At 34.1% G+C, this 13,872-nt stretch overlaps 2 long non-coding RNA genes across 2 annotated transcripts; both read right to left on the reverse strand.

Annotated features, from left to right (window-relative positions):
* Positions 1-1,332: 1,332 nt before the first annotated feature.
* On the reverse strand, positions 1,333-3,559 carry LOC131155009 (uncharacterized). The gene is made up of 2 exons (XR_009136734.1): positions 2,326-3,559; positions 1,333-2,214 (listed from the first exon to the last, which is right to left on the reverse strand). It is a non-coding gene; the product is annotated as an uncharacterized LOC131155009 (long non-coding RNA).
* A 7,328-nt stretch (positions 3,560-10,887) lies between these two features.
* On the reverse strand, positions 10,888-13,611 carry LOC131155010 (uncharacterized). The gene is made up of 2 exons (XR_009136735.1): positions 13,176-13,611; positions 10,888-12,239 (listed from the first exon to the last, which is right to left on the reverse strand). It is a non-coding gene; the product is annotated as an uncharacterized LOC131155010 (long non-coding RNA).
* Positions 13,612-13,872: the final 261 nt, after the last annotated feature.

The raw sequence follows: 13,872 nt of genomic DNA on the forward strand, positions 1-13,872 counted from the left end.
GGATTAAAATTCGTCACTAATAGTAGGCTATTAGTGACGAATTTAAATCCTTCACTAATAATGACTATTAGAGACGAATTTGTAATTCATCACTAATACCCTACCATTAGTGACAAATTTTAATCCTTCACTAATACTGATTATCAGTGACGAATTTGTAATTCGTCGTTAATACCCTACTATTAATTACAATTTTTAATCCTTCACTATTACCCTACTATTAGTGACGAATTTGAGTACAGCCAATGTAGAATTTATTGTGACGGTATTAGGATTTTAGTGACGGTTATAATCCGTCACTAATACTATATTATTGTGACGAAATTAAAATTCATCACTAATAGTTAATAGTAACGGCAGATATAGCAACTAATTTAAAAATGTCACTAATATTATTAGTGACGAATTTATAAGTATTAGTGATGGATTTGATCCTTCAATAATACCCTGATTTTTTGCAATCACAACAAAACTTTTAATAGAGAAATATTAATAGTTGATATTAATTAATTATTTAGCATTTCTCTTTATTGCACTATTAAGTGCCCATTAGTGTCAAAGTAATTAAAAATTGTCCTTATTTAAAATTTGAACAGATTGCTTAATGGAGAACAATAGGTGGTAGGGCCATTAGTACCGCTATTATCATAAGATATTGAATGTCTAACCACTTGTGAAAGCTGCATGTAACAAAACAGGAGAGAGAGAGAGAGAGAGAGAGAGAGAGAGAGAGAGAGAGAGAGAGAGAGAGAGAGAGAGAGAGAGCCACAATAGGTGGTAGGGCCACATGGTACAACTCATTATCAAATATATGCTTGTCTAACACTTGTGCAACTGCATGTATACATAGACGAGAGAGAGAGAGAGAGAGAGAGGGAGAGAGATGAGAGAGAGAGAGAGAGAGAGAGAGCCACAATAGGAGGTAGGGCCACAGGGTATAGCTCATTATCATAGATATGCATGCTAACACTTGCAGGGCATGTATACATAGACGAGAGAAGGAGAGAGAGAGAGAGAGGAGAGAGAGAGAGAGAGGAGAGAGAGAGAGAGAGAGAGAGAGATCCTTTAGTAACATATTAATTAAAATATTTTTCCTTATTTACCCTTTGAAACATATCGCTTAATGGAGAATAGCAGTTGGTAGGGCCAAGGAGGCAACTCACTTATTATTGCTATGCATGCCAAACATTTGTGTGGTTGCATGTATATATGGTGTCAGCATCTCCACACGTTTCCATCAATGTATGGCATAAAGCCCAACATGAGTGTGTGTGTGTGTGAGAGAGAGAGAGAGAGAGGTCTATATAAACCCCAAAAGGTCTTTGGTTTTCCAAGATAAATCCCTTATCAAGCTCTATTTAGCAATTTGGATTTTGAAAATGGATTCAAAAAGCTATAATAGGATGGTCCATAAATGGGTTATAATGGTGAGCTTGGTAATCATAGTCACTCATCTTCTGCAATATAATAATGCTCGCCAACTCAAAGAATCAACATATGGAGAAAAGGTTGAGAAAATAGTAAGGGAAAGTATTGAAAATGAAGAGAAGGAGAAGGATGGAGCAAGAGCAACGCAGGGAAAACTGGACTTAGAGGAGGTGAAAAGTCTATTGCTGCCTTTTCCGCCTTTGTCGCCACCTCCATTGCAAAGATCCGAGTTAGCACCCTTACGTTACATCCCCCATCCCCCTCCTCTTACCCCATCACCTCCCCCACCATAGTTTCTCACATTTCCCTCATGTTATGGGACTTGTTTTACCTTCTAAAACTCCAGTTGGTTGCTTTTATTGTTGCTATGTTGTTATTTCTATGTGTTTGTTACCTTGTGTTATGTCTTTTCCGAATGAAACCTCAGTACTGTAGAAAATAATGGTTATGCTTAGTTGAGCCTTCAAAATAAATTTCCTTATATAATCCAATATTATCCCATTTTATTATTATTTAAAGTTTAAGATTTATCAAATGATACGGGTGTTTAACGGGTTGTTCAAGGGCAAATATTGGGAGGTATTCTCTCATTGGGCATATTTTCCTTTTGATTCCATACCCCTTATCGCTCTTTTCCTCCCATTTCTTCACAAATAAAATTGAAAAAATGGGTTCATTCACTATGTGCATGCATTACATCTCCACCTTCTTAAATATGAACTTCACATCCATAATAATAAAATCCTCGAATTTCATCTTCAAGCTCTTGTCTTCCTAGCATGTCACCTGCAGCACACACACAAGTCCATCGGATTCAAAGCTCCAAATTCACACTAAACATAAAAACATGCACAATTCACAAAAACATTAAAACCCAAACCACAAAACTTAACCCACTTTCATTTCATGAGCCATTAAAACAAGTCACAAGCAACTCAACTTCCCCAATTAAGACTCAATTGAACATTAACTTCTTGAATAGTGCATAATTGAACCTAAACTCCTCATTAAATTAAACCTAACCCTGTGAGATTATGATGGAATGTCCTTATATAAATCATTGATGTAGCATATGAATCAGGGCTCCTTTCAAATTGTTTGAATGCGGTTTGTGTAAGACCCCACATGGGACCCACTTATGTGGGGACATGCCAAAAACTTTTGACATCCCAAATTCATGATCCCCACTAATTCTCTAAAACATTATTCTATTATCACAAAAATGAAAGACGATTTAACCTAGCAGAAAAAATGAAGGACGTATGAATTAAGGAAATCTGCATTGTTATCTGCCCTGCAAAGCAAACAACAAAAAAGGAAAAAAAGAAAACTCATATATACCACTCGCAGTTGCTTCAGCTAAGATTTTGATTCCTAGAAGAAAACTCATACAAAGTAGAGAAGGATTTTTTTCATCAAAAAAATTATATTTGTAAAAACTTGTTTACTACATGTAATAGTATGCCATTTGGTGAATTCAGAGATGGATAAAGTGTCATTAAGTTTAATAAAGAAAGATGAGACCAAATTTGGGAATTCTCATTTTGTAGGGATTTAATATATTTAGCTCTGTTTGATTTTAGGCTAAACCAAGAACTGAACCAAACACGTCAATTTTTCAAAGTAGCAAATTGAGACCGAACCAAGCCAACACCATTGATTTTTCACATTCAGCTAAACAGTTTGGTTTAGTTTTTAATGAAATCAAACCCAGTTTCTTTTATTTATGTGCAATCAATATTTTGTAACTCCGACTAAGCCCATTTCTAATGCTTAAAACAAGTAATCTAGCCAAGGCCAACTAACAAGCAAGCCCACAAGGGGGTTTAAGAAGAGCAAGTAGGTTCTTTGGGGCAATGGCTTTTATAAGCAAATATGGATAGCAAATTTGTCTTGCATTTTTTATGTGGGATGAATGTCTCCCAACCATTTCCTACTCATTGTCTTCTCCTCTCTTCAGTCCCCCACTTTAATTTTCTAATTCCCATGTCCCACATTGGAGGATGGAAGTCTTCCTCAGTCTTCTTGCTTTCTACATAATGTTGAAAATTAAACTTGACTAGAGATGGCCGGCAGCCCACCTCTACTGAATTTAGGCTAGAGTTGGTAGCAATCTCACCAAAACCTCACCAACCAGCCCACCATTGTTGATTATAATCTTCACTTATCATTAGATGCTTTGCTATAAATAGATGTGCGTGTGTGTAATGTAATACGTGGTGTAAAGAGGGTGAATAACTAGTGAGAGATTTTGTATTGAGATTTTCCTCTGTAATTTATTTCCAATATACTATTGAAATTAATTATTTTTCAAATGAGTGCAATCCTCACCGAGTTTCAATTATAACCAGTGATTGAGTGAGTCCCCTCCACCCATCAGTGGTATCAGAGTTTTAGGTTTGCCGAAAATTGCCAAACAGAGGCGAACAGAGGGGAAATTCAAATTTTTCTTAGATTTTAAGTTACTCTAAATCCAAAATTGAGCCAACTATTGTGAAATTCGCATCGAGACAAGTTCGACAATGAAAATCGTGCTTCAAACGGAGTTTAGGGACCCCCACACGTGCTCTCACGTGCCGACAGATGAAACACGCGCTGCGTGCACCGACGACGATACCGACGACCGATGTCACGCCCCTGACGCACTCGCACGCATCTTCTTTGCTCAACTGGTGAGATCAGACCTGGATACATGAAAACCCTATCTGCAACCTAGCCCAGAAACCTAGCTCTAGACCCGCGGTTACGATCCGACCTGGCGGACTGACCCGCATCTAGCCGCCGATATGCGGCAGGCCTAGAAAATGCCACGTGGCTCTAACGGCGTTTATCGAACACGTCTTTTGGCCATTAAGTCAAACCAGTTCAAAAATTTTCTTTTAGATTGTTCAGTGTCATTTTGACCTGTTTCGTGCAACCCAAAACCGATTCCTAAAGTTTTTTTGACCTTTTCAATACATTGGTAGCATCAGATTTGCCAAAATCAATCTCTATCACTCTGTTTTTTGATATATTCAACTCGATGGCCAACAGTACTACACAAGCGGTGATTCCAAAGCTGACACAGGAGAACTATGACAATGGTCTATTCAAATGAGAGGCCTACCAGGTGCTCAGGATGTCATGGAAATTATTGAAGATGGGTATAGAGAAGCCCCATCAGAAGAAGAGGAAGCAACTATGTCTAACGCTCAAAGAACAATCCTGCGAGCCGATCACAAGAAAGATTGCAAGGCGAAGTCCATAATCTACCAAGGCCTTGATAAGGCCACATTCGAAATCATTTCCTCCGCCAAGACATCCAACGAAGTTTGGGACTCTCTCCATTGAACACACAAAGGTGCAGACAAAGTAAAGAAGATTCGTCTTCAAACATTTCGAGGTGATTTCGAATCCTTAAGAATGAAATCTACTGAATCTATTGTTGATTACTATACACGAGTTATGGTAGTATCAAATCAATTGAGAGTAAATGGAGAGACTCTTAATGACGAGAGAATTTGTGAGAAAATTTTGCAATCTTTGGATCCAAAATTTGATTATATAGCTGGGACCATGGAAGAAACAAAATATCTGGAAACCATGTTTATAGAAGAACTTGGGGGCTCACTCCAAGCCTATGAGCAAAAATTCAACAGAAGGAGTGAAGATAAAGTAATAGACCGTCCAAACGAAGTTGTCCCTCACTATACATATATGCGAAAAAGGGGGGACGTCATAGTGAGGAAGAGGACGAGGTCGAGGATCTCATGGAAGAAATTTTAGAAATTTTGAATCCAGAGAAGGCAAAAGAGGTCCCACTAGAGAAGGACGCAATAAACAGAATTATGTCCCACGAGGCAAAGGACAAGGAAAAAGAGGGGGATACATACTACAAAAAATGATGTTATTAGTGAAGGATCAAAACAGTCACTATTAATCAAAAAACCATCACTAATAGTGTTAGTGATGGTTTTATAAGTATTAGTGACGACTTTAAAAAGGTCATCGTAACTGCCGTTACTAATAATTATTAGTGACGAATTTTAAAAGCGTCACTAGAATATTAATGAAAGATTATCACCGTCACTAAAACCCTAATACAGTCTCTATAAATTATACATTGGCTCGGCTTAAATTCATCATTAATAGTAGACTAATAATGATGAATTTTGAAATTGACACTGAAAGTTTAGTATTAGTGAAGGTTTGAAAACTGTCACTAATAGTGGAGTAGTAGTGACAAATTTAAACCTTTACTAATACTTGGGCTTTAATGACGGTTTTGAAATTTGTCATTAATACTATACTATTAGTGAAGATTTTAAATTCATGACTACTACTCTACTAGTACTGACATTTTTTAAATTCATCACTATTAGTCTACTATTAGTGAAGGTTTTAAAACCATCACTAATAGTAGAAAAGTAGTGACAAATTTAGGATCTTCATTAATACTTTGGTTTTTGTGATTGTTTTGAAATTCGTCACTAATATTGTACTATTAGTGAAAGTTTTGAAACCTTCACTAATACTCTACTAGTAGTGACGATTTTTAAATTCGTGACTATTACTCTACTATTATTTTTTTTTTAATTAATTAATTCTCGTATAAATCTGTAATTACATTTCCCTATACATACCGTTAAACCACAATTACTAAAAAAATCATATATCATTCAATTTCATAAATAATCCAAATTCATATTCAAATACATTATACAAATTTAAATTCAAATATAGTAATTTCATCTGTTCGAATAAAAAAAATACAAAAAAAAATAAAACTCAAAAGCTACATCCGATTGTAGCATGTCATCATGTTGATGTCATTAAGAAAATTCCTGAGACACAGGACAACACTCAAATTATATGGTTTCAAATCGGAGGAGTTAACTAAAAAATGAAACAATCAAGAGAACTTACAAAAGCTTTAAATACAGGGCGTTGAGCGGCCATCTCATACATATAGCAGCCTAAAAAATAAGAAATAAATTAATTCAAAAACTCAAATAATTGTAACTATCATAGATACGCCACGGAAAGCACATTCCAAGTGACCAAATATCAGATTTGAAGCCATATGGAATATGTGCAAGCAGTTCAAGACACATGCATGTTTGACTAGCATGCAATATAATAAGTTCTTAAGCACTAGTACTTTATTAGAGATGAAGTTCAAAAGTAAAACAATATGTTAGAATAAGAGGTGTATAGCAAGTATTTCATTACAAGTATGCAACATTCTATATAGAAAATTCACTCATCCTTTCAAAAACAATTTTAGTAAAATCATTTCTAATTTCATTTTTTAGAAAGGTTTAACAAAATTTCAGCAGCATGCCAACTGTAATTTGAACAATTTCCCAAAAATATTTGACCTGAAAAGGAGTTCATATATATATAAGGGCATGCGAGAGTCCTAGATTCACTACCAGCATGCAATACAAAAATCAACATCACCCATGCAGATGACATTCATACTACCAGTATCAACTTAATCAAATATATTCACAACATATTCAATGAACACTCAGTAGTTGTGACTAGCATGCAATATAATATGGTTGAAACTTGCATAAGGTTGAATCCTAATTAGGAAGATTTAAGCTTGTTATCTCTAATTACATGATATGGTTGCATAATGTATACGTGTTTTTTTTTTTTTTTTTTTATTGTTATCATAGTTGTATATCTTGTTTAGTTGGGAAATTTTCATATGATAGATATTCATCTTGTAAGGATGATAGCTTTATTTGTTGGCATTTCTGCATTAAGCGGTGGTTAGGAAAGCTAGAATTTGGCACTTGTTTGGGATAAAATGTGCACTTGGTTGGGATAACACTGCTATATTTGGGGAAAAAAAAAAGGTGTCAATTTATGTTACTTGAATGTTATGTGACGGTCACTTTAGATGAATAAATTGCCTAGAATTAAGAGTGTGTTCATGCATATTGTTTTGAATAAAGAGTGTGTTCGTGCACCTTATGATCATGCATACATGTAAGACATCATGTGTTAAGTATTGAAATCCTTATTTGAATAAGGATGTGTACTGAACTTGTGGTTGCTCACCCTATTCCATGTGCCTACATAACTCAGAGGGAGCATCATCTTCATAATTCTTTAAATTAAATGCTCCCATCATCTCATAACATTCATGTCTATATGCCTAGATGAATAACAATATTACACCGAACTCAATACTATCCATTGTTCTCTGCTATTTATATTCTTTAATGGATAGATTATATGTTGTGATTTGTTGATTGCTACATGATTGCATGCTAGTCTAAAATGCCTCCCACATGGCGGATGCAGTTGATGTATATTGCATGCTGGTAGTGGATATAGGTTCTCGTGTGCCTTGAACTGAATTATATGTGGCTTATTTGAACATATTAGGTACAGGTTCTATGGGAAAATGTCCAATTTACAGACGACATGCTGCCGAAATTTTGTTAAAATTTTTCCAAAAAAAAAACCATGTACAATGATAATTATGATCAAATGAATGTTAAAATATTTTTGAAAGGATGAGTGAAAGTTAGAAATCATAAGAAAGGAGGTAATATAGGTTTAGTTCATTTAAAGAAGCATTCATTTTTATATTTTTGGTCCGGTAAGCCTAAAGCATTCATTGTCGAGCCTAAATCATTGAAAATCTTAAATACATTGGCTAAGGATTTGAAAATTAGAAAAAGGCATAAGTTGAATATATACATAACTCAGAGGGAGCATCATCTTCATAATTCTTTAAAATTAAATGCTCTCATCATCTCATAACATTCATCATGTCCATATGCCTAGATGAATAACAATACTACACTAAGCTCAATTGATCCACTGTTATCTACTATTTATATTCTTTAATGGATAGATTATATATTGTGATTTGTTGATTGCTACTTGATTGCATGCTAGTCTAGAATGCCTCCTGCATTGCAGATGCAGTTGACGTGTATTGCATGCTGGTGGTGGATATATGCTCTCGTGTGCCTTGAACTAAATTATAAATGGCGGCTTATTTGAACCTATCAGGTACAGGTTTTATGAGAAAATGTCAAATTTACAGACGACATGGTACCGAAATTTCATTACATTTTTCCCAAAAAAAAAAGGTCATGTACAATGATAATTATGATAAAATGAATGTTAAAATATTTTTGAAAGGATGAGTGAAAGTTAAACAAAAAGTCATTTCATTAAGCCCTAAATTTGCATCTATTATAATACATGGCAAATCATTTTCTTTTAACTATGGATAAGCATTATCATTTGTCCACCACCAAGGATATTCTGTTTTGAGAACGAGTTAAAGTGTTTACGTGTGTGGTTTGATGCATGCAACTTTATATATTCATATGTACGCCAAATAAAATTCATTTCAGTTATTCATTTAGGATTGAAAATTATTGTACGACGCACTCTCTATATTTTTTTTCTCTGATTATACTAAGCGTCAACTCTCCATTTGTATACTAATTCTTTTTTTATGATTCTTAATTTGTAGAGTTCGCAGCTATCAAAACATTAGCATGATGCCATGGATGCATGCACTACATTCGTCAGATTCAACTTTCGATTATAGCTTTGAAATTTTGATTGTTATTTGAACAAATGGAATTTTTGCATTTTAATTTGAATTTGTACTAGTATTTGTATTTGAATTTTGAATATTTTAAAAAATTTTTTGTTATCTGAACAGATGTTATTTCTTTATTTTAATTAAATTTGTATTTGAATTTGAAATTTTGAATTATTTACAAATTTTGTAGTAATTATGGTTTATGCGAAAATGTAATTATAGATTTTTACAGGTATTGATGATTAAAAAAAATAGAATTAAAGATTTTTTAAATTTTTTAATTATTAGTGAATGATTCAAATTCGTCACTAATAATAAAGTATTAGTGAAGTATTCTAATTCGTCACTAATAGTGGAGTAATAGTGACGATTTTTAGATTCATCACTAACAAGTATGCTATTAGTGAAGGATTCAAATTCGCCACTCATAGTGGAGTGTTCGTGACAGTTTTTAAATTCATCACTAATACCCAACTATTAGTGACAAATTTGAATCATTCACTAATAACCTACTATTAGTGACGAATCTAAAAACTATCGAGGGAGGCATGCTCATGTAATGCCCCTAAGGATGCTTGAGAGCTCGGTGAGCAGTAAGAGAGGTTAGGTGAGAAAAAAAGATAAAGTGGGATCCGCAAGTGCTTGTCTTTTGTTTTTCAAAAGATGAAATTTAATTAACTCGAAAACAAAAATTAAAAAACACTTGGACATTTAAAAACTAATAATTGTTTTTGAAAATTTTACAATTATCCAACAATAAATAAGTTCTAATTTTTTCTATATGATGCCATGGACAAATTAAGGTGTCAACACACAATTAATTTGACCAAAAGTTTCTTAATTATAACCTTCTCTCGACTTAAGCTCAATGAGTGCACTCAGCTTTTTGGCTTATAGCCAATAAAAGAAACATGCACAAGCATAACTTACTGAAAAAAGAACACGGGTTATCAAGAACATAAATTATTTTAGTAATAAAAATGAGTAAACATACATATTGCACAATACTTATAAAGTTAATTAGATAGTCAAACAACCTGTGCATCACAAGGTTATTAACTAGTACTACAAAGGGTATATTCATTTTCACAATTACTTTTTAGCCTCATTTTTTAAATCTATAAAATGTCACTATAAGTGCCGACAACAAAAGAAAATACACGACGATATTAGTAATTGAATTTCATATTGACTACCTATAAGATTAAATAACAAAACTTTTAATAGAGAAATATTAATAGTTGATATTAATAAATTACTTACCATAACTTCTTATTGCACTATTAAGTGCCCATTAGTGTCAATGTAATTAAAAATTGTCCTTATTTACACTTTGAATAGATTGCTCAATGGAGAACAGTAGGTGGTAGGGCCACGTACAGGGTACAACTCATTATCATAGATATGCATGTCTAACACTTGTGCAACTGCATGTATAGAGAGAGAGAGAGAGAGAGAGAGAGAGAGAGAGAGAGAGAGAGAGAGAGAGAGAGAGAGAGAGAGAGAGAGATAGGCCTGTATAAGTGCCCATTATTGTGGCTATGCATGCCAAACATTTGAGTGGTTGCATGTATATGCAGTGTTGGCATCCACACACGTTTCCATCAATATATGGCATAAAGCCCAACATGAGTGTGTGTGTGTGTGTGTGTGTGTGTGTGTGTGTGTGTGTGTGTGTGTGTGTGTGTGTGTGTATGTGTATGTGTGTGTGTGTGTGTGTGTGTGTGTGTGTGTGTGTGAGAGAGAGAGAGAGAGAGAGAGAGGTTTATATAAACCCCAACAGGTCATTGGTTTTCCAAGATAAATCATTTGTTAAGCTCTCTTTAGCAATTTGGATTTTGAAAATGGATTCAAAAGCTATAATAGTATGGTCTAGAAATGGGTTATAATGGTGAGCTTGGTAATCATAGTAACTCATCTTTTGCAATATAATAATTCTTGCCAACTCAAAGCATCAACATATGGAGAAAAGGTTGAGAAAATAGTAAGGGAAAGTATTGAAAATGAAGAGAATGAGATGGATGGAGCACGAGCAATGTAGGGGAGAATGGACTTAGAGGAGGTTTTGTGAGCCAAAACCTCATTGATAACCAAACTGCATTCCCCGACTCATACTTATCTTCCATGTGGGCTTTGCACCGTCTGAGCCATAGTCTCCAAGAAATTATAGTAGGTAAACCGATGATCATACCTTTTTGGGTTGATTCTTTTGTCAAATCTGAACCATATATTGATTTTCACCCTCCAAGGTTCATCATTAAAGTTTTGAATTCCCAAAATAGACGTTGCTCTCTTCCAAACCATACTTGCGATGGATCATGTACTTAGAACATGGTTGAGAGATTCCTCTTTTTTATCCTCATAGCAGTTGTAACATAAGACTATATCAAGTCCCAGTTTTCACACTCTCTCATCAACAGGAAGACATTGGAACATGGCTTTCCACATACACATCGATACTTTCTTAGGTAGTAGTTTATGCCAGACTCACTCCATCCATGGGTACTATTCCCCTTTAATTCTTATCACCTCCCAAGCCAAGGAAGTTGAAAATTTTTCATTTCTGGAAGGCTTCCAAATAAACACATTAGATCCCAATTTGTGCTTTATAAACGACAACAAAATCTCATTCGTTTTGGGGACCCCTACTAATTCTTTCAGCATATCAGTATCCCAATTTTCATACTCCCAATTGTATTGAATCTTAAGATCAGGATGCTGGACTGTGTAAGAACACTCCGCGAGGGGACCACTGCTTAACCACTTATCAAACCAAAAAGAAACTTTTCCTTCTCTAACATTCACATAAACATTCTCATATACATCTGGAAAGACCTTTAAGATTATCTTCCAAAATTAAGAGCCCGTAGAAGTATAATTGATTGAAGTCATGTGACCTAATTTAACGTATTTAACCTTAAAAAAACGGGTCCAAAGATTATCTAAAGTCATCAATTTCCAAGAAAACTTCATGTGAAAAGATTTTTGAACGTCATTAAGGTCCCTTACACCAACACCCCCTTTATCTAAGGGTTTACAAACCTTTGACCAAACACACCATTTCATTTTTGTCCTACCATTACTCTTCCCCCAAAGAAAAGAAGAGAGAATGAAATTAATATTTCTGATCACCACCAAAGGAACTGAGAGAACCGCTAGCGTATGTGTCGCCATGCATGATAAAACATGTCGAATAAGGATGAGAGGACCTCCCTGAGACAGCAACCTCATCTTCCAACTCACCCTATTAATAATATACAATTATCAAAACCCTAATATAAAAAATGCAATATTTAACACCCTAATAATAATAAGCAATAATCAAAACCCCAATAATAATACACAATAATCAAAACCATAAAAATATCACATAGATAATAACACCATAATATCACAATAAACAAAACCCTAAAAATAATATTACAATAAATACAATAAAAATAACATGCAAATAATCACAACCCTAAAAATATTACATAAATATGACAATAATGCAAACCCTAAACATAATATTACATAAAATACAATAACATGAAAATAATCGAAACTCTAAGATAAGACAATAATCAAAACCCTAAAAATACATAAACAATAATAACATAAAATAATCAAACCCTAAAAACACATAAACAATAATAACATGAAAATAATTAAAACCTTAAAAATAATACAAGCACGACATGACACAATAACATGATGATAATCAAAACACTAAAAATAATACAATAACAACATTATGATATTCAAAAGCCAATATTAATATCATATAAATATAACAATAATAACAATATCAAATCATAACCAATAATATCACCTAAATACAAACATGATAACGACAACAATATAAAATAATGAACAATAATATCACATAAATACAAATATGATAATGACAGCAATATAACATAATAAACAATAATAGAATATCTACATGATAATAATAATAATAATAATAATAATAATAATAATAATAATAATAATAATAATAATAATAATATAACATGATAAACAATAATATTACATAAATATATACATGATAATAACAATATAATGATCAATAATAAAATATATATATATATATATATATATATATATATATATATATACATGATAATAACAACATAACAAAGACAAGAAGAAACATAAATACCATAAAAAAAAAATAAAAAATAAAAAATCTCACCTTTGGAGAAGAGGCCGTGAGGGAGGTTGGAGAGGGGTTGGGCCTTAGCTCAGAACGGGTGAGGAAGGTGGTCGTGAGGGGATGAGTGCTGGACTAGTGTGAGGCTGAGAGGGAGGCTGCTGTGTGGTTGAGTGTGTGCGTGAGGGCTTGAAGAGGGGTTGGAGAGGGGTTGTGCACTATGTGAGCGTGGAGAGGGAGAAGGTGAGGCTGTGGTGGTGTGTGGAGAGAGTGAGGCTATGGTTGTTTGTGCACCGCTGTCATTCCTTCTCTGTGGTAGTGTCTTCCCTGTGTGGTGCCCTCCTTCCTCTCTTTTTCTTTTCTTTTCACCTCTTTTTTTTCTTTTCCTTGCGGTCGTGTGTGTCTACTGTCTTGTGCGTACAACAGCTTCATAGCTGTTGCCCCTCCTTCTTTCTCAGCCCTAGTTGTCCTTGCATGGCCCCTGCCAAGTCCCTAAATGTTGCCCTAGCCTTCCTTGCATGACCTTTTGAGTGCATGTTTATGGGCCAAACCCTCCATGGCCCATGCAATGCTCTCTCTCTATGCATATATTTATTAGCATTGCTTTGGCCCATAAGATTTCATTTTTTGGTTGCCCAATTTTAATCATTCAAAAATAAATATCCGGTTACAAAAAAAATGATGAATTCGACAACAAAAAGACTCAATTTTAAATGGACCCAATTTTAAGGACTCAATT

Source organism: Malania oleifera, chromosome 5, assembly GCF_029873635.1.
Source record: "Malania oleifera isolate guangnan ecotype guangnan chromosome 5, ASM2987363v1, whole genome shotgun sequence".
Classification (NCBI taxonomy): Eukaryota; Viridiplantae; Streptophyta; class Magnoliopsida; order Santalales; family Ximeniaceae; genus Malania; species Malania oleifera.